We start from the raw sequence: 21,438 nt of genomic DNA, 5'->3' as shown, positions 1-21,438 counted from the left end.
GCTCTTGACCCTGACTCTGACCGAGGTCAGAAGCAGGAGTACTGTGGCTGCACCTCTGTCTTGTTTTCCTCCCGTCAAGTCCAGCTCAGCAACAAGCCTGTTTGTAAACACAGATCCCCAGCCCCATTTCTGGGTACTTCCCTGCCCAGCTGTGATCGTTAATTTTATGTGTCAACTTGGCTAGGCCATGGTATTCAGTTTCTGGACAAATATGAGACTAGATGATGCTGTGAAGGCATTTTTAGATGAGATTAACATTTATATCAGTAGACTCTGAGTAAAGGAGATTACCTTCAATAATGGGTATGGACCTCATCCAGTCCTGGATGTCCTAGAGGTCCAAGAATTCTGCCAGATGACAGTTTTCAGATTTAAACAGCAAACCAGCTCTTCCCTAGGTCTCTAGCCAGCCAGTCTGCCTGGCAAAATTTGGACTTGCCAGCCCCCACAATCGTGTGAGCCAATATCTGAAATCTCTCTATCTCTCTCCCCTACTATTCATCCATCCATCCATCCATCCATCCATCCATCCATCCATCTATCCATCCATCCATCCATCATCTACAGAGAGATAATAATATACACACACATCTTATTGGTTCTGTTTCTCTTGAGAACCTGACAGATATGTCATCTGAGGTGACCACAGAGCCCTGAAGGATAACCCAGAGGCAGCGCCAATGGCAAACTGATGAGGATTACTCTCTTCATCTGTCTGAGGTGTGACTGGACACTGGCGGTTAAAATTCTGGACAGACAGGCACAGGGTGCATCCCTGTCATCCTAATAGCATTTTGTTGCAACTAAGGGCTGTTGGGGGTGGGACTGTACTCTCATAAATTCCTAGCTGGGTGTATGTCCTAGGTGTCATTTTGCACATCAAGCTTAAAGACTTAATTTATCTTAAAAGTGGGTAATTTCTTACTTTACTCTTCTTTCAGAGAAGACCATCAGTATCTCTTCCAGGGTTCTGAAGAATCATACCAAATCAATGCAATTTGGGGATTGTTTTTTGTTAAATGGCCATTTTCCAGGAGGAGGCCCAAAGAGACAGGATCCAGGTCTCTACGGAGGTGTGGGTAAGCATCTGTAAGTCCTTGTTTCTCCATCTGTAAATATGGCTGCCGCCATCATCATCATCATCATCATCACCATCATCATCGCTGCCCACTGGACTACTAGGAAGCCACCTATGGAGAGAGAGAAATGATCATAGAAATGTTCTCCTTCCTCCTCATTCTTTATCCTTTCTTGCTCTCTTTTCATTGTTTGCTTCTCAAGGGATGAATAAAGCTCCCCCAGGACTAAGCTAGGAGTTAGCAACCAATACAGTACATCAATTTAAGCGAAAGTGCGAGGTTTTTAGGCCAGTAGGTTTTAATATGTTTGTCCCCTCCAACTTCACCAGTGCCTGAGTAATTCTAGCCTCCTTACAGGGTTTGGAAGGGGCAGAGTGATCTTGCTGATATTGCAGAGACCAATGGTGACTGACAGGAAGCTCAGGCCCTGCAGCAAGCCCAAGGTGGGGGTGGTTCTAAGGGGAATGGGGGCTCTCTGCACCTCTCAGACCATACCTCATAGATCAAGGGTCAAGAGACTTGAGTACCTATCCCAGCTCTGCAATTAATCTTCTGTGTGAAATTGCATAGACCACTAAACAGAGCTAAGGCTTAGAGCCTTAGCTTCCTTTTTGTAAAACAGAGGTTGATATTACTGCTCTACACACACACACACATACAATTTTTTGATACCAGCATGAAAAAATCTTCTCCAGTTTTACTGAGAAATAATTGACATATATCACTATATAAACTTAAGGCCTATGGCAGGATGGTTTGATCGACATATATTGTGAAATGATTATCACAATAGGTTTATCTAACATCTATCTTCTCATATAGATTCAATGAAAAGAAAAGGAAGACGAAAAGAATAAAGGAAAACATTTTTCTATTGTGATGAGAACTCTGAGGATCTACTCCCTTAACTTTCTTATATATCACACAGCAGTGTTTGCTATAGTCATCCTGTCATACATTGCATCCCTCGTACTTACTTATCTTATAACCAGAAGTTTGTACCTTTGACCACCTTGCAATTCTCCCTCCCCCTGGTCCTCACCTCCAGTAACCAAAAGTCTGATCTCTTTTTCTATGTGTTTGATTTTTTTGTTTTGTTGTGTGTGTGTGTTTTTTTAAGATTCCACACAAAAGTGAGATCATACAGTATTTGTCTCTCTGTCTGACATATATCACTTAGCATAATTGCCCTCTAGGTCCAACCATGTTGTCAGAAATGGTAGGATTTCCTTGTTTTTTTTTTTTTAATGGCTGAATAATATTCCATTGTACATATATACCACATCTTCTTTATCTGTCTATCCATTGATGGACACTTAGGTTGTTTCCATGTTTCAGCTGTTGTAAATAATGCTGCTATGAATATGGGACATCAACATTTTTCAAAGCGAGGTTGTTAGAATCACCAGCACCAAGTCCCCTGAGGAGCTTGCTAATATGCAGACTCTTGGACCTTATCCTGGGCTTTACTGAATTAGATTTTCTGGGGCCAGGAATCTGCATTTTAACAAGGGTACCAGGTGCCATATTTTGTCCCAATTATTCATGTTTATGTTGTTCCACTGAGAGGCTGGAATTCCATCTAATTCTAGTCTTATTAGAATAGTGAACTATCCACACACAGGCCACCTTTTCTTTTTCTTTTTTAATTTAAAATATATATACCTTTATTATGTCCATGGGGAAAAACATGTTTTGGATAATTTGCTCTTTTGAGCAGAAGAATGTTGTGGTAGAGGGGCTAGGAAAAGTCTCCATTTCTCCACTGTTTTTTGTATCCTCATCACTTGCAACGTGACATCGCAGTACCTTCCAGCAAAAGGTAGTCTATTTCTTTCCCCCACAAACCTGGGCTGCTCTGTGACTTGCTTCAGCCAATAGAGTGCAGGAAAAGTGATGTGTGTTCCTTCCACTGGAGGCTGGATGAGGTCCCGCCCCCTTCTACTCTCCTGGATCCCTGCCTCTGCCCTGTGACAAGCCCAGGCCTGCCTGCTGGGGAGTGAGAGATCACAGGAGGGAGAGCCCGGATGCCCAGTCGTGGACATCCCACAAGTTTATAGTTGTAAAGCAGACAGCCCCCAAACAAATGAGGCAGCACAGTGAAAACCAACAGAGCTGCCTGCTGGACCCACAGGTGACCAAAGATGCCCTAAGTCCAGAAGAGCTGCCTAGCTGACCTGTAGACTGTAGTTTTAAAATATGGGTTTTATTCACAAACAATGAATCATGGAACACTACATCAAAAACTAATGATGTAATGTATGGTGATTAATATAACATAATAAAATTAAAAATATATATATGGGTTTTATTATGATTTGGGTATGGTAAGGCCAAGAGATCATCACCTCCTTGCTGCTTGTTCAGAAGTGGTTCATGGGATGGATTTCAACCGAAACCATTGAAAAGATAGTCTGTTATTCTTACAGATCCCAAGGAAAGGGGGCACACCACCCCACCCCACAGAGGGCCTCTTGGGGAAGCACCAGGGTCATCAGGAGACAGAGGGAGAGGAGAGAAAAGTGAGCAAGAGCCGTTATCGTGGTTTCATTTGGCTGACGCAGGCTAAGCAGACATAAAGCAGGGTTGTTTAAAGTGTTGTAATTTTAGCAGGCTCTGAGGCATAAGGACTGTCCCTAGTTGTCTAATCCTGGCTCTGGGGTGATTAGGGCTGGTGGAAAGGGGCCCAAGTGTGAAAGCCAGGGAGGTGAACATTTACTCTCCCTATGAAATAGCTAACCCTGGAAGGAGCAGTCCCTCCAGGGTCAGCAAGGCCCCAAGATGTCCAAGCATCAGAAAAGAAAAAGCATGGTTAGTTCAACTGTGAGTAATAGTAAATAGATACAGGGCGCCTGGGTGGCTCAGTTGGTTAAGCGACTGCCTTCGGCTCAGGTCATGATCCTGGAGTCCCGGGATCAAGTCCCGCATCGGGCTCCCTGCTCCGCAGGGAGTCTGCTTTGCCCTCTGACCCTATCCCCTCTCATGTGTTCTCTCTCATTCTCTCTCTCTCAAAATAAATAAATAAATAAAATCTTTAAAAAAAAATAGTAAATAGATATTGTTTTAAGCCACTGAGTTTTGATGTAGCTAGTGATGCAGCAACTGCTAATTCCTACAAATGTCAATGAGGAACACTGACAATGAAAAGGTTGCTATTAACACGTTGATATGGGCATATTGTCCAAAATTGAAACTCAGGCAGCAGGAAGCAGTGGGGCAGGCTGCAGTGGCCACTGGCCATGGGCAACTCACTCCTGTTCTTTTTTTTAATATTTAAAAAAAATTTTTTTATTGTTACATTAATCCCCATACATTACATCATTAGTTTTAGATGTAGTGTTCCATGAGTGTTCATTGTTTGTGCATAACACCCAGTGCTCCATGCAGAACGTGCCCTCCTCAATACCCATCACCAGGCTAACCCATCCTCCCACCCCCCTCCCCTCTAGAACCCTCAGTTTGTTTTTCAGAGTCCATCGTCTCTCATGGTTCGTCTACCCCTCCGATTTCCACCCTTCATTCTTCCCCTCCTGCTACCTTCTTCTTTTTTTTTTTTTTAACATATATTGCATTATTTGTTTCAGAGGTACAGATCTGAGAGTCAACAGTCTTGCACAATTCACAGTGTTTACCAGAGCACATATCCTCCCCAGTGTCTATCACCCAGCCACCCCATTCCTCCCACCCCACCCCCCACTCCAGCAACCCTCAGTTTGTTTCCTGTCACTCCTGTTCTAATACAACTAATTTGCTGATTATTTTCCCAACTTGATCATTCCAGTCAATTCTGGATGGAGCTGTCATAGCCACTTCCCCATGTGGAGCCCTGCTGTCTCCTCACCCTCTTTTCTCCCTGCAGAAAGTAGATGTAGTATAGGCTTAAGTGTTTGTAAAACCAACGATAAAAACACTAAGCAGTTTTCTCTCAGGAAGTTATTTCTTAGAACGATGATTGTCTAAAAGGTGGGGTCTACCCACATATGTCACCCCCAATCAGGGACACTTAAGGAGCCACATGTAATACAAAAAAAAGCATATTTAACAATACAGAACCATTTAGCATTATAAAGTGAAAAAAAGCTATTAGTATTTTTTTTGCAGCACAAACTACCCAAAGTAAAGTTCAATGAAGTTTTTTGGCCAAAGGAAATATGAAAAAGATACAGTGATTTTCAGCTGGGGACCTTTTAGGACTTGAGGTTAAGGTGGGAACAGATTTGTGCATTCACAAGAAGAGGCCTGGGTAAAAAAAGCTTAGATGCTCTGTCTTAGAGGAGCAAATGGTGCCCTGTATCCGCATCATGGTAAGGCTTGAGTGGTCTTCCAGTGATGACACTGAGTGGGATCTTAATAATGGAAATTACCGCTTCATATGTAGCATGTGGTTTCTGTGAACCACAGCTCATGCCTTAGTATTATCCCTGAAATGCACTGAAATCCATTAAAAATCCCTTCTGCAAATTCCTAACTAAGAACATTTATTTCAAGGCAGGAGATTTAATGGAACGTAAAGCAAATACCAAACTTGGTCAAAATTAATCAAGTCCTCTGAACATTACTGGCAGATCTCTCTGAAATGAATACATCATGCAAATGACAAATGTGTCTCTAAAGGAAAAACTCAGTTCAGTCTCCTAAGTAGGGAAAAACCCAGTCCTCCACCTCCTTCTGTGTTTCTCTTTCCTGTGTGTCTCCTTCACTACTCACACAGAACACTCACAATACTCCTGACACCAGATGTGTGAGGGGGTTTCCTGTACATCAAGCAACTCTCTGTGACACCAGCTGGGTATCCTACAATGTGACTGGCACAATTCTGACACCATTTACCTGGAGATAGCATCACATCCCACAGATTAGGAGCTCAGTCCCACAAGACTGCTCCCACCGTGCTTCAGATGCCAATTGCAAGTAATATGTCCCCAGGTTACCCACAACTTCCATCCTATTTGGTTACAAATTGGAGGTTCTCATGGCCCTTCCTCGGGTTTGATCAATTTGCTAGATTAGCTCGCAGAGCTCAGGGAAACACTTACTTGTATCTACCAGTTTATTAAAGGATATAATAAAGTATATAGACATACAGCCAGATGAAGAGATATATAGAGTCAGGTCTGGAAGTGTCCCAAGCATAGAAGCTTCTGTCCCCAAGGATATGGGTGTGTTATCCTCCTGGTGTGGATGTGTTCATCCACCTGGATGCTCTCTGAACCTCCTACTACTAGGATTTTTAGAGGCTTCCTCATGTAGGCATGATTAATATTAACTTCATTTCCAGCCCCTCTCCCCTCTCTGAAAGGTTGGGGTGGAGCTGAAAAGTCCAAGCTTCTAATCATGGCTTGATCTTTCTGGTGACCAGCTCCCATCCAGGAGCCCACCCAGAGTCGACTCAGTAGAACAAAACATGCTCCTAGTGTTCCTATCACTTAGACATTTACAAGGGTTTTGGGAGCTCTGTGCAGGGAATGGAGAGGCAGGACAAGCATATGTTTTCTGTTATCCAATAGTGTCTCCCCCAACTCCCAGATACTACTCCGGGACAAGCGTTAACGCTGCTTCTCAAGTTTACCACCCTGGTGACCGCAGTGGCTCAGGCAGTAAAAAGTTCATCTTTAGTTTTCCGCAACCAGCTGGGAAGCAACTCCCGGTAGCTGCAGGGTTTCACATTATTTACCAAAGAGTTCAGTTGAAATCCATCCCATGAACCACTTCTGAACAAGCAGCAAGGGGGTGATGAAGATGGTGTCAGGGGAGGGAAAAGTAATTGCTGGAGCACGGAAGGAAAGTGTAAATGAGTTAAACTGTTCTCGAGAGGGTGAGAGCTGGGAAGGCAGCTCTCCCGTGCCTATGATTCCTGGCAGGTATTTCCATGGGCAAAAAGGCCAGATGCCCAAGGATGCAGCTGCTGTGCTGGGTGGGGGAGGGTGTGGGGACAGGGATGGGGCTGCTGAAGGACAGAAGATACACATATGGCACTGAGAGTCCCTGCGTCAACCAGATGATCTTAGGGTAGCAAGGTTCTTTGGGGCCTGACTGTGTTGCTATATTCAGGGGAGAAATCCAATTCCGTGGCAGTGCCTAGGGACAAAGTGGCTATGTTCCATACCAACAGCCCTGGGCCCCTCCCTTCTTCCTCAGCCCTGTGTGTGCCAGTGCACAACACCTCAGTCAATCCAGACCCTACAGTGACATTCAAGTGGTCTGTCTGGAGATGCAATGAATGAGCCTTTGGTCATAAGAAAGTGAGTGTATGAAAGGAAAAAAGACATGGTGTGGCCCCCTCTCCATGTCTGGCCAGAGGTCAGGGGCAGACAATCTCCCCCTGCAGCACTTTCTAGACAGTTTGCCCTCTATGATGAGTCCATTGTAAAAGTGACATCTTCCTAAATCCACATTGTTCGGGCTGTTTCTAATATCTGCCAATGTCCCTTGAGTAAACTTGATACAGTTGTTTTTCTAGTAGAGGGAAGAATTGGGAGTGTTATCCAGTCCCTCCCATTAGCCCTCCCTTAGGTTGTCGATAGCCTTCTGCGGGGTGGCAAAAATGGGGGGGAAAAGTGTATGGAAACTATATAGAAAACAATCTGACCTTTCGAGGTCGGCTTTTCAAAGAGTCAATTACAGTTGAAATTAGGAGACGGAAGGAAGTTAAAAGACTAGAAGCAATAGCAAGGCATGAGATTCATCCAGCCTCCAGCTATATATTGAGCACCAACTCGAGCCAAGCACTATTCTAGGTCTTGAGATTACAGAATCTAAATTGGAATTTGAAACTGGATTCAAATGTACATAAAAACGGGCCAGCGTAGATAATTGGTGTAGGGACTGAAGATATTTCTGCAGACTTTGAAAACCCTACTGGGGGTGGGGGTGGCTGTGGAGGTGGGGGTGGCAGTCCTTAATATGGATTTTGCCTTTGTCACTGGGGACACCCCCAGTGCCCTTGTCCTGAAGTGCCCAGAGAAAGACCTGTGCCATCTATTTTCAGAATACGAGGACATTTGGTGGGCTGCTCTGACGAATTTCCTCTGCTGTAGAAGGAGTGGGGCTGTTTATGGATTTCTGGAGGAGGGACTGTTGCCTGATTCTCTTTGCTTGCCCTACTCAGAAAAATGTTCAGATTTCTTTTTAAGGCAATACATGCAGGATCATTCTATTGCAAGCTATGCATATGTATCTGTTTAATTTTAACTCAAGCTCTTTACCAAAAAGCAAGTTCATTTACTCAGAGCCTAGACAGAAGGCTTTCCCAGTCCTGACACCTTGCTTATTTGCTACTTAAAGTCTTTTGGAAGAAAAGAACAGATTTTTGCATTTTGTTCCCTTTCTTACTTCAGAAATTAAAAAAAAAAAAAAAAAAAAAAAAAACCCACACAACTGTCCTAATTGGAAAGGATTCTTGATCTATTTCATTGCAGTCTGTTTATTTCTGGTAAGTGTCCAGAACACTTGGCCCCTACCCCTGCCAAGGCTGCTCTCCAACAACATTTCAACTTTGTTCCAGAGCAGTTGGAGTTTCACAGCAGCCCAGAAATCTCTGCAAAGAGCCCCAGGTGACATGCTGGGGCATAGGTCTCCCCGCCCAGGCCTATCCTCAGCTTCCCTTTAGGCCCACCCACATTGCTCAGTCACAATGGTGCTCCTGTCTTCTCCGTTCTGCTCACCTCTCCACATAGGGCTGCCCCACCGAGCTGCTGCCATACTCTGGGTGCAGGCATGGGAACTGGGGGGTTGTGGGGATCAAAATCTAATTCTGGAATCAACTAGAGTCCCTGGTGTATGGCACAAGCCCAGGACAATTCCAGCCTGCACAGAGCTGCATTGGGTTAAGGCCGTACATAGTAGGGAGGTACCCGTTAAAGGCAAAGAGATCAGATTGCAACAGGGCCAAAGGTGAGGTTGTAGGATACAGGCAAAAAACAAGGCTTCTCCACAAACACCTGTGACGCAGATGAAGTCATCATCAGGAACAGCCTTAGGGATTGGTGGAGGGCTGGAAAAGCCACCAAGATAATACGCAGTTGTGATAGGGATCCTTACTATAAGGCACCAGAGAAGGACCCTAGAGCTGATTTAGACTGGAGGTGGTGCACCGGGAGCCTGCAGATATGTTCTATTTGGCCCACAAAGTGTGTGTGTGTGTGTATGTGTGTGTGTGTATGTGTTTTCCCCTTAGTTGAAGTGGCATGTTTTTGGTTGACACATGTGCTCTCTACTTTGCTTCACTAATGTCTTTTACCATTATTACCTGCTGGGACAGTCATGCAGGGACCAGAAAGGGAGATGGAAATTGATGCAGGGAGAATGTACCTCCATCATGCCTCAAACTGCATCCTGCTGAAAGTCTTTCAAAGGAGAGCACAGATGCTTAGTATTAATTCCTCCAAATTATCGGACTTGGAAATGAGCATGGTGGTAGTGTGTCCTTCTCCTCATGGAAATCATAGCTCCAAGGAGTTCCATAGACTATAGTCTCCAACACATACATATAGGCTGTCAGGAGGAGAACCCTCACAGGAAGAAGTACAGGTGTGTCTAGGGGCCAATGGCTGCAGGGCTTAGAAAATGCAAAAAATATTAACACTTCTTAAAGGTGAGCTGCACACCTGCCCCTTGTTGCACTGGCTGGTGAAGGAACTAGAGGTTCAAGGGCTGGCCACAGAAGCCCTGTGGACCCAGCTTGATTCAGAGAAGCCAAGGAAGCAGAGTTCTATAAAGAATCACACAATATTTTCAGGAAGCAGTCCGTCTCTGTGGAAACAGAGAGAGAAAGGTCCTTTGGGATCAAGAATTCTAGAAGGCTGCTCCTGTCCCACTCCTATTTAGAGCCTCCCACAGAAAGTTTTATTCGGGAAAGTCCAACCCATACACTCTATAAGAAAAAGAAAACAGAATAGCTTCCATGCAAGCGTGCTGTAAGATACAAAGAACAGCAAATCCTGTCAACAAAAGAACATGCACCAGAAAAATGTGGCTTGGAAGAGATGAATTATGAACAAACATTCCTCCATGAATTAGAGACAAAGCACAACCAAAAAAACCTTAGCAAAACAATGTGATCTCTAGAGGGAAACTACAAAGCACAAATGTAAGAACTCAAATACAAGAAGACAAGGCAAGGAGAGGTGATGAGATAGGAGCAGAAGAATCAGGAAAGAGAGAAAAAAATAAAGCCATCATCACATGAGTGAAGACAAATTGGATGGGGCTCAAAAGGAGTGAAGTCACTGTAGCAAATGCTGTACAGGAAGCAAAGGGTAGAAATATGAAATGCAACTACATGAAATAGAGTTTCAAACAATTAAAGGGAACATGACTGTGATAGCAGAAAGTCAAAAGAAAGCCAACATATGCAAAATTGGGGTCCCTGAAGAAACCAAATGATTCAAAGTAACAAATATTTTAAAATATAATTCAAAGCATTTCTTAAAATGAAACAAGACTTGAATCTACTTATTGGATGTTCACACAACTTCCCAGGGAAACCCGATCCAGGACAGTCACTGTATGAGACATAGCCTAGTCTAATTATTGACTTAAAGAGAGTATCCTTTGAGCAGTAAAGCATAAAAAAATCAAGTTACTTACAAGAGAAAAAAAAATCAGATTGAACTCAGACTTCACCCAATAGCATTTAATATTAGAAGAGAATGGAGAGGGGTGTCTGGGGGGCTCAGCTGGTTAAACATCTGACTCTTGGTTTCAGCTCAGGTCACGATCTCAGGGTCCTGAGATCGAGCCCCACATCAGGCTCTGCACTCAGCGTGAGTCTGCTGGAGATTATCTCCCTCTGCTCCTCCCTTTGCTTGTGTGCTCTCTCTTGCAAATAAATAAATAACATCTCTATAAAAAAGAGAGAGAGAATGGAGAAACACTTAGAAGATATTTAAGGAAAGTGCAAACCAAGAATTTTCTATCATCCAAGCTGTTTGACAATTATGAAGCCTATTGCAAACCATTTAAATATGCAGGAACTCAGGAAGTATTGTTTCCATGAACCTTTCTTGAGGAAACAACCAGAAAATGAACTTCGTCCAACTGAGACTCAACTGCAGAAACTTTAGCCAAGAGTGTGACTGTAAGCCTTGATTATATTTAGGTTTGGATCTAAAAGGAAATGTGAAGTGGGGACTGGAGTAACAAAATAGAATGTAAGTGTTGTATGTTCTGACAATGTAGAAATAACACAACTGGCAAACACTGGGATGGGAAAAGGTAAAGATGTCAGGAAGCTCAGCGATGGCTTTATCTATAGAATCAGGGACACAGGGAAAAAAATTTAAAGACTCAAATAGTAGAACATACATTTTTAAGAGTCCAAAGTAAAAACTAATCAAGATAATATGATTGACTAAAGTAGGAAGTGGAGGAGAGATAAAAGAAAGGGAAGAAAATACATATGAATTTTATTACTGTTCAAAATAGTTTAAAAAGCAGATGATTGAGTATTTTGGTCTGACAATTATAAAGATAATCATTAAAACAATACTACAATTTGTCTTAAGTATCAGAACTTGTTTCTCTTCCCTTCTCTTGAAACCTTTTCTCTTCTCTTCCCCTTCCCTCCCTTCCTCTCTCCTCTATTTATCACCCTATGCCCCCTACCCAAGAAAAGGAAACAAACAGACCTTATATTGAAAGATTTAAAACACTGTAATCAGAGAACAAAATACAGACCTTCCAACAAATATTGTTAAAATGTCTATGCTACCCAAAGCAATCTACACATTTAATGCAATCCCTATCAAAATACCAACAGCATTTTTTACAGAGCTAGAACAATCCTAAAATTTGTATGGAACCACAAAAGACCATAAATAGCCAAAGCAATCTTTTTTTTTTTTTTTTGATTTATTTATTTATTTGAGAGAGCAAGAATGAGAGAGAGAGAGAGTACATGAGATGGGGGAGGGTTAGAGGGAGAAGCAGGCTCCTCGCCGAGCAGGGAGCCCGATGCGGGACTCGATCCAGGGATTCCAGGATCATGACCTGAGCCAAAGGCAGTCGCTCAACCAACTGAGCCACCCAGGCGCCCTAGCCAAAGCAATCTTAAAAAAGAAAAACAAAGCTGGAGGCATCACAATTTCAGACTTCAAGTTATATTACAAAGCTATAGTGATCAAAACAGTGCAGTACTGACACAAAATAGACACACAGATTAATGGAACAGAATGGAAAACCCAGAAATGAACACAAAATTATATGGTCAATTAATCTTCAAAAAAGCAGGAAAGAACATCCAGTGGGAAAAAGAATGTCTCCTCAACAAATGGTGTTGGGAAAACTGGACAGCAACATGCAAAAGAATGAAACTGGACCACTTTCTTACACTATACACAAAAATAAATTAAAAATGGATTAAAGATCTAAATGTGAGACCTGAAACCATAAAAATCCTAGAAGAGAACACAGGTAGTAACTTCTTTAACATTGGCAATAGCAACTTCTTTCTTGATATGTCTCCTGAGACAGGGGAAACAAAACCAAAAAAAAAACCCTACTAGAACTACATCAAAATAAAAAGCCTCTGTACAGCAAAGGAAGCAATCAACAAAACTAAAAAGCAATATACAGAAGATATTTGCAAATGACAAAGCTGATACAGGGTTAGTATCCAAAATATATAAAGAACTTATAAAACTCAACACCCCAAAAATGAATAATCGAATTAAAAATGAGCAAAAGACATGAAAAGGCATTTTTCCAAAGAAGACATGCAGATGGCCAATAGACACATGAAAAGATGTTCAGCATCACTGATCATCAGGGAAATATAAATCAAAATTACAATGGGATATCACCTCACACCTGTCAGAATGGTTAAAACCAATAACAGGTGTTGGCTAGAATGTGGAGAAAGTGGAACCCTCTTGCCACTGTTGATGAGAATGCAAACTGGTGCAGCCACTCTGGAAAACAGTATGGAAGTTCCTCAAAAAGTTAAAAATGGAACTACCCTACAATCCAGCAATCACACTACTAGGTATTTACCCCCAAAATACAAAAATACTGATTCAAAGGGATACATGTACCCTGATGTTTATAGCAGCATTACCTATAATAGCCAAATTATGGAAATAGTCCATATGTCCATTGGCTGATGAATTGATAAAGAAAAGGTGCTGTGTGTGTATATGTACATATATATGTGTGTATGTGTGTGTGTATATATATATATATATATGGATATGGATATATTCCATATATATATGGAATATTACTCAGCCATAAAAAGAATGAAATCTTGCCATTTGCAACAACATGGATGGAACTACAGAGTATTATGCTAAGCAAAATAAATCAGAGAAAGATAAATACCATATGATTTCACTCATATGTGGAATTTAAGAAACAAAACAAACAAGCAAAGGGGGAAAAAAGAGAGAGTGAGGCAAACCAAGATACAGACTCTTAACCACAGAGAACAAACAGATGGTGACCAGAAGGGAGGTGGGTGGGGGATGGGTCAAATAGGTGATGGGGATTAAGGAGGGCACTTGTTGTGATGAGCACCCAGTGTTGTATGGAAGTGTTGAATCACTACATTGTGTATCTGAAACTAATATTACACTGTATGTTAACTAACTGGAATTTAAATAAAAACTTAAAAAAAATACAGATCTTCCTCAACTTACTATAGTGCTATATCCCAATAAACCCATCATAAATTGAAAGTAATGTAAGTTGAAAATGCGTTCAATGCACCTAACCTTCCAAACATCACAGCTTAGCCCAGCCAACCTTAAACATGCTCAGAACAATTCCATTTACCTACAACTGGGCAAAATCATCTTACACAAAGCCTATTTTATAAGAAAGTGTTGAATATCCATGTGATTGATAGAATACTATACTGAAAGTGAAAACCAGAATGGCTGTGTGGGTACAGAGCAGTTGTAAGTGTGTTGGTTGTTGACCCTTGTGATCATATGGCTGCTGCAGATCTGTGGCTCAGTGCCTCTGCCCAGCACTGAGAGAGGGTCGGATCACAAATCGCTAGCCCAGACAAGAAAATTTGAAGTATGATTTCTACTGAATGTGTATCACTTTTGCAATATCTTAAAGTAAAAAAATCATTAACGCTAACCATTGTAAGTCAAAGACCATCTGTAATGACACATCTAAAATCAAACTCATACCAAAAAACATAAATGGGATAAATTCAATTATTAAAATAAATGATTTTCACATTGTATCATAAAGCACAACCAAATCTTATGCTGTTTAAAAGCAACATATCTCAAAAAACCCTAAAAAATAAAAGCAACATATCTCAGGCAGTAAATAAATCATAAAGGTTGAAACTGAAAAGGATGGTCAACGTGTACCAGACAAGCACAACCAAACAAAAGCAAGTACTGTCAATTTACCCTCAAAGAAGAGGAAATTCAGGACAAAAACCATTAAATGAGACAAAGAAGGGGATGTTATAATGCTAGAGAATGCATTGCACAATGAAGACAGAGTAGTGAATGAATATCTATGCATAAAACCACATGATAGCAACATTCACAAGGCAGAAATTCCAGAAGATGTAAGGAGAAATAGAAATACACTTGTCATAGGAAACTTTTTAATCCTGTTAATTCATGTCAGAATTAATGTCAAATAACAAAGAAGTCAAAACTAAAAAAGTTGATCTGATTAGTATGTGTCAAAACTTATATACTGAAAATGGAGACTTTACCTCCTTTTCAAAGGTCAAGGGAACACACATGAAAACTGATCCCATGACAGACCATAATGAACATCTCAACAAACTCCCAAAAGGAGAAATGGTACAGGCAAAATCCTCTGCGATAATATGGTTAACCTAGACACTGATAACTAAATAGAGAAACAGAAGAAGATTCTTCTATCTGAAAATTTAAAAAGGTAAACAAGTCTCTACTAAACATCTCTTAGGTCAAAAGAGAAATGCATACCAAATTGTAGAGATTTTAGGAAATGACAAATGAAAAAATGATACAACATAACCTGTGAGTTATGGCTGAAGCAGTGCATATCCTTAAATGCTTGTGTCAATAAAAATAGAAAGAATAAAACAAATTATTTAAACATCTAATTCAATTTTTAAAACGCTCACTCTTTTTAAACCCAATCTTCAACCTTAATGTGTTATGTTAAAGTAGACTTAGAGTGGCATAATTGATGTAAAATCAACTGCACACACATTTAAACTGTAATTTGGTGAGTTGTGACATACATAGCCACCTGTGAAACCATCGCCACAGTCGAGATAACGAGCATATCCATCACTCCCCAAATGTCTGATGTACTTTTGTAATTCCCCCCTCTTGCCTCTCCCACACCATCCCCAATCACCGATTTCATTTCTGTCAATATAGATTCATTTGCACTTTCTAGAATTTTTTTAAAAAAATAGAATTATAAAGTATGGTGTAGCTCCTTTCACTCAGCATAATTATTTTTAGATTCACTGAAATATTTCTAGGTAATGATATGATGTATTGGGATATGCCTCAAAACTACCTGGCAGTGGGTAGGGGCAATGGGTAGAGGTGGGATGAACCAAGATCATCTATAAATGGATAATTACTGAAGCTGAATCATGGACACCAGAGAGTTCATTTTACTATTCCAGCACTTACATAAGTGTTTCAGATTCAAATCTTTAAAAGTTAGTAAAATGAAAATGGCAAAAGGAAACAGACTAAAACAGTGCTCTGACTTCCTCTGGTGTTAATGAGAATTTGCCTGTTAAGGAGGAGAGCTGGCCACTCTTCCCCTTATACTGAATGGGCTCTACGTCTGCTCCACTTTCCTGTCTGAGAAAAGCAGACACCACAATTTGCTTATGGTGTTTAATGTGTGTCAGAGTCCGTTATCCCTAAGGGAGTTGCATTTGTGGAATGGTTGGTATGGTAGGCTGTTATATTTGTAGCTTCCAAGGAGCCCTGGCTTTCAGTATTGTCACAGTGTCTCTGGGTTTGGCCATACGACAGCTTTGGGCAAATGGTCATTTGCAAGATGGGTGCAAGCAGAGGTTTGATCCACGCTTGCAAAGTGGGGCTTATCCTCTTGGTAGGCTCACTCTTGGAGTCAGCTGCCATGCTGTAAAGAAACTCAAGCTAGCCACATGGAAAGAGCACGTGGACTGAACGAGAGGGCCCAGCCTTTCAAACAGCCCAGCCAGGCACCAGTCATATGAGCAAAAGACCATCTTGGATATCCAGTCAACCCAATGAATCATGAGAAATAATAAAATGGTTATTTTAAGCCAGTAAATCTGAATGGTTTCTAACACAGCACTAGATAACTGAGTCAGTACCTACATGATTGTGTGTGTTTCCAGAAAGTTAGTGAAAATTTGCACAAGTGAGCAACAGGTTAGGAGAATTAGTCATGAAGACAAAACTTCTACAACTACTAAGATAATTATTTGCTTTCAGCACAAAGTGAAATTTAGAAAATCCCTCTCACACATAACTTTCCTGGAATACATCTACTGGGTGGTGGTAGCTGCCCAAGAGAAAGCATGCCCAGAGATGCCCAGAGAAGGGGATGTTGGAAAGGTCTGTGGATAATGGGCATTAACCCAGGTGAACACAACTGACCACAGCTCCTTGGCATAATAAAACACCATGGTGGAGTCAGCCTTGTCCTGCTCGGCCCATTTCCCAGAGCCACGCGGCGCTGTTCAGGGCAGTGCTGTAGAGAAGAAAACCAGGTCCAGATCCAGAAAGGCTTCGGAGGTGTTGGAACCCCCAGCTCTGGAACACACTGGCTTCCAGACAGCAGGTTAGGGAATCGAGCCAAGGGTTGATGGGAGTGCTTCACATCAGTGGAGGCCAGAAACCCCTAACCCATGGGCCCGTGCCACTCTACGGGCAACCCTCACAGCAAGGCCCCCATCACAGAAGGAGGAGCCAAAGAGAATGAAATCATTCCGTGAGAGCCTTGCCCTTGCCTGCATTGCATTCACTTCCCATATACATTCTTTTACGAAGTGAGTGAAATTGTTCTAGCTCACCGCAGTGGGTGAAAACAGACTCCGCCCACCATTTCCTGGGTGTGGGTGCTGTGGGCAGATGCCAGGAGGAATTTAAAAGAAGTCATGCTATTTCGGGTATTATAATTTGCCAGAATGCCAAGGCAGCAATACATCTGCCCGTGTGAGATTCCCACTCTTTAGACAGGGAGCTTCGTCCCGGCATTCACATTGTTCCAGCATGCTCCTTTGTGAAGTTATTCTGTGGCTTTTTCCCTTACAGTTCCTGGTTCAGCCCAGGGGCTTGTGCTCTGACCCTGTGCAGCCTCCTGCCTGGCTACATTCAAACCTCCAAGTGCTTTTACCTAATGGCTCATGTGAGGGGTGGGCAGGACTGGGGTGGTGTCATCACAGAGGCAGGCAAATCTGAAGTTTGCCAAGAAGGTTCCAGATTGATCAGCTCCATCCCCAGTGGTGACCGGATCATGAATCGAAAGAGAAAACCCAGGAAGAGTGGCTGAAAGGGTCAGGCAAGGCCAGCACTGCCCTGACCAGTGCAAATCAGGATAAAGAGGTCATTCAGAAAAGAAGGGAAGGCTATTTTGGGGAAATAAAAGGCAAAACGGATGTCACTAGATGACAGGACAGACCTCCAGTAATAGGTATATATATATATATATATATATATTTCATCTTGGAGAATTCTGCGGAGCTCGGAGGCAGAGCCCTATTTTTAGTATCTATTGTGTGAGGCTTTGGCAGGGATGTGCATAGCTGCAGTTTTCTTCTGACAATGATTACATTTTAAATAGAGAAAGAAGGTAATGAGGGCAAAAATAATAACTATTTTCAGGCCTCAAAATTCAGGGTGTTTGAAACAGGGTTTTCTAAAATGCCAGCCTTGGTAGAAGAACCATTTTTCCTTCTTGCCTTTCATCCAAGGCCTCTTAATAGATGACAGACGTGGGGGAGGCAAGGCGGTGTTCTTGTTTTCTTCCCTGTGTCCTGCTCAGGCCCAGTTGTCTGATTTCCACTATTTAACAAGGCAGGAGGAGAGAGGAGGCAGGGACCCACCCACCATGGAGATTCTTCAACTTTGTGCCTCAGAATGCCTGGGGGCTGCTAGAAGTGCAGATTCCTGGCCCCAGCTCCGCCAGGGTCTGATTCCACTGGTCTGGGAGAGGACTAGAAAATGGAATCTGCACCCACCCAGCACCTCCCACCCAACTGAGTGTCTCCAGGGGACTGGGTGTGGACAGTCCTGGACCCCATTTTGAGAAACCTCCCCTTGCAGCTAGTGCCCTATAAATTGTACTCATGAGTTCACGAACTTGAAGGAGTCTGAGATGTTCAGAAGAGGGCACTGACTGTAGAATTAGATGAGGTTGAAAGATGGTGTGGGCAAGACCATTGTGATATTGTGATTTATAATAAGAAATAGATATTTGGTCTTTGTCCCCATTTCTGAATCAAGCTCCTAAGACACGTGGAATTTCCTAAGTGAGAAGAGCCATCAAGATGTCTTTTGTTATATTAATAAGGTGACTTTTGGAGGCACCTAAGGTTGGGGGCTTATTGCCAGTGGAACCAAACCTGAGATTAGAGGGTCAGAATTTTCAATACCAACCCAGGACCTCCCAGGAGGAGAGAGGGGCTGGCGATTGAGTTCAATCATCATCAATGGCTAATGATTTAACCAATCATGCCTGTGTGATAAAGCCTCTGTAAAAACCCAAAAGGACCGGTTGGGAGAGCTTCCAGATTAGTGAAGTGGAGACTTGGGGAGAGTGGTGCACTCAGAGAGCATGGAAGCTCCATGTTCCTTCCCACATAGCTTGACCCACGTTTCTCTTCTATGTGGCTGTTCCTAAGTTATGCCCTTTGTAATAAACTGGTAATCTAGTAAGTAAAATGTTTCTTTTGAGCTCTGTGAGCTGGTCTAGCAAATTAAATCTTGAAACCTCCAATCTATAGCTGGTCTGTCAGAAGCACAAGTAACAACCTTAACTTTCGATTGGCATCTGAAGTGGGGTAAGGAGGCAGTCTTGAGGGACTGAGCCCTCAACCTGTGGGATCTGATGCTATCTCCAGGTAGTGTCGGAATTGAGTCAAACTGTAGACACCCAGCAGGTGTGAGAGAATCCCTTGATGTGTGTGTGTGTGTGGGGGGGAACCCACACATTGGAATTGGGTGCAGAGTTATAACTATGGACCCCAGAGTCCAGCTGAGCTGGTTAGAAGCTGGATAGCTGAGGCCACTACTCAGAGCACCCTCTAGTCAGAACAGGCCTGAACAGAAACAGTGCACTTTCCCTTCTTCATCATATACCGAATCACAGCAAAGAGGACTTCCCGTCTCTCTCCTTCAAACATGGAAAGGGTTTTGGCTGAACAAAGATGTCACTGGAGTGCCCTTTGAAGAAGAGAGGAGGGGTTGGGAAAAGTCCCCACTGGATGGAGAAAGGCAATACCCCCTGGTTCAGTAGGGGTTGGCCAGTCTCTTCCAGGGGCTGAGTGTGGAAGGCTCACAAACAAGACCTGTCTGCAGTTCCTGATATTGTGTGGGCTGACCACAGCAGGGGGAGGAAGCAACCACCGTCACACTCAGAATGAACGTGAACCAAGGGTTGATGGAAATGCTTTTGTAGTATTAAAATGCTACATTAAGATATCGCTGGTTGCATCAAACGGAAGATCATGATTATTACCAAAAGAGCCCAAGTCTTACCAAATATAAAGGTGATCTCTGACTGCTTTACAGGATTCTGGGTGACATTCCTCATTCTGATGTCAGCCTGACAGCACCAAGCTTCTTTCTCCTCACCATGACCAAGATGCCCTGGATCTTCCTGGAAGTGCCCAGTTCCTCATTCTTTCTTTACTACAACAGAAGGATGCTCAGACCCCCTCCAGTTGGATTGACTCAGAATCTCTGGGGATGATGGGATCTAGACTCTGTAGTGTTTTAAAAGCTCCACAGTTGATTTGGGTGCATAACTGACAACCAATCATGGCATTCTCCACCCTGAGTAGGAGGATGGTATGCATTTAGTCAGGTTAGTGGCAAGAGACAGAACACCAGCTTAAAGTAGCTTATGCCAAAAGGAGGGTCTAGTGACTGCCATAATTGGAGTGTTTCAATGGGTGGTGCTGGTGACCGGCTTGGCTGGATCCCAGGTTCTAGACAGGCCTTCCAGATTCTCTCCCTCCATCTCTCAGCTCTGATTTCTCCCTACTATCTTTAATCTCAGATCAACTGTTTTTAGGAAGAGGCAGGGATGACCCCTCAACATCATGCTACAGAGGATAATTCCAGAGACATAAACATCACTAAATAGGGCTTTCATTGGCCCACCTGACCCACACCTGTGTTACAGGGTAAGGAATGGGTTGACTGGCTAAGGTGGTCAGGTGTCAGACCTGGGTGGGTAACAGAGAGTTATTCACTAGAAGGGAAAGATCTGCAAAGGAAAAAAGCAGAGACAAAGAAGTGATAGTATCTACTGGAGACCAGAAAGATCATGCTAATAGCCAACTTTTTTTTCTGAGCACTGTGTATGTATATCAGGCATACTGAGATAAGCACTTTACACACTCTATACTTTAAAATTCTATCACACATCTCACAAGATGCATCCCTTGTACACTTTCATTTCCTAGAGGAGAGGAGAAAGGCCTAGAGAGGTTATGTGCCTACACAAGCTTGCCAACTAGTTGCTGGCAGAGCTAGAAATTCAGTGCAGGACCATTTAATGCCAGAATCAAGCAGTAACCAGAATGGCTCTCAGCTTCCAGGACCAGCATGAGCACATGGCTTCCCCTCCTCCCCTGGCTCCCCCATGGGAATGTAGCTGATCATTACTCCTTTCTTATTCTTTTGACTTAAATAATGCCCTCTTCCTCATTTTGAAGTATCCTGAAGGGCAATTATTATGCTACTGACCCCTTCCAGCAGTTTATGAATTCGACAAACCATCTTCAGTTCTGCATGGAAGTGCGTTCTGGCTCCTCTCTAGCAGGCCCTCATGGTTAGCTAGCTGTGGGCCCAGCACTGGATCTGCTCACAGACTTGAAGGCAGTGGAGGCCTGGAGGAACTACCATGTCCACTCACAGATGAAGTATTTCTGGAAAAATTGTTATAGGGGGCTTAAAACCATTTTTTTCATTACAAACCCTGTTTCACAGAAAAGGAAAGAGCGGCAGTAGGTCAAGTGAAAAATTCAAGGGGACTGCTGATTTAGAGAGAGTTCTTCTCTGCCCCAATCCTTGCTTTCCTCAGTTCTCCCCTCCCCCACCCCTGCGAGCCCCAGCATCTTTCTCTTCCCCTCCCCCAATCCCTCCTTCTTTCCCTCTGCAGCAGCTCTATTATTTCTAAAGTACATTATGTGCTTTTATGATTTGGTCTT

At 42.7% G+C, this 21,438-nt stretch overlaps 1 protein-coding gene across 1 annotated transcript in view; it reads right to left on the bottom strand.

The window, feature by feature from the left end:
• Positions 1 to 21,438, bottom strand: part of PDCL3 (phosducin like 3) — a 205,176-nt gene that overhangs the window by 80,989 nt on the left and 102,749 nt on the right. The window contains exon 8 of the transcript XR_010405738.1: positions 926 to 1,190. The gene's annotated coding sequence lies outside the window, so the exon portion shown is untranslated. The remainder of the gene's footprint in view (positions 1 to 925; positions 1,191 to 21,438) is intronic.

The sequence above is a fragment of the Mirounga angustirostris genome, unplaced genomic scaffold, assembly GCF_029215605.1.
Source record: "Mirounga angustirostris isolate CCGP_5_RB_7025 unplaced genomic scaffold, mMirAng1.0.hap1 SCAF_10, whole genome shotgun sequence".
Taxonomy (NCBI): domain Eukaryota; kingdom Metazoa; phylum Chordata; class Mammalia; order Carnivora; family Phocidae; genus Mirounga; species Mirounga angustirostris.
This window is presented reverse-complemented; position numbering and strand designations above follow the sequence as displayed.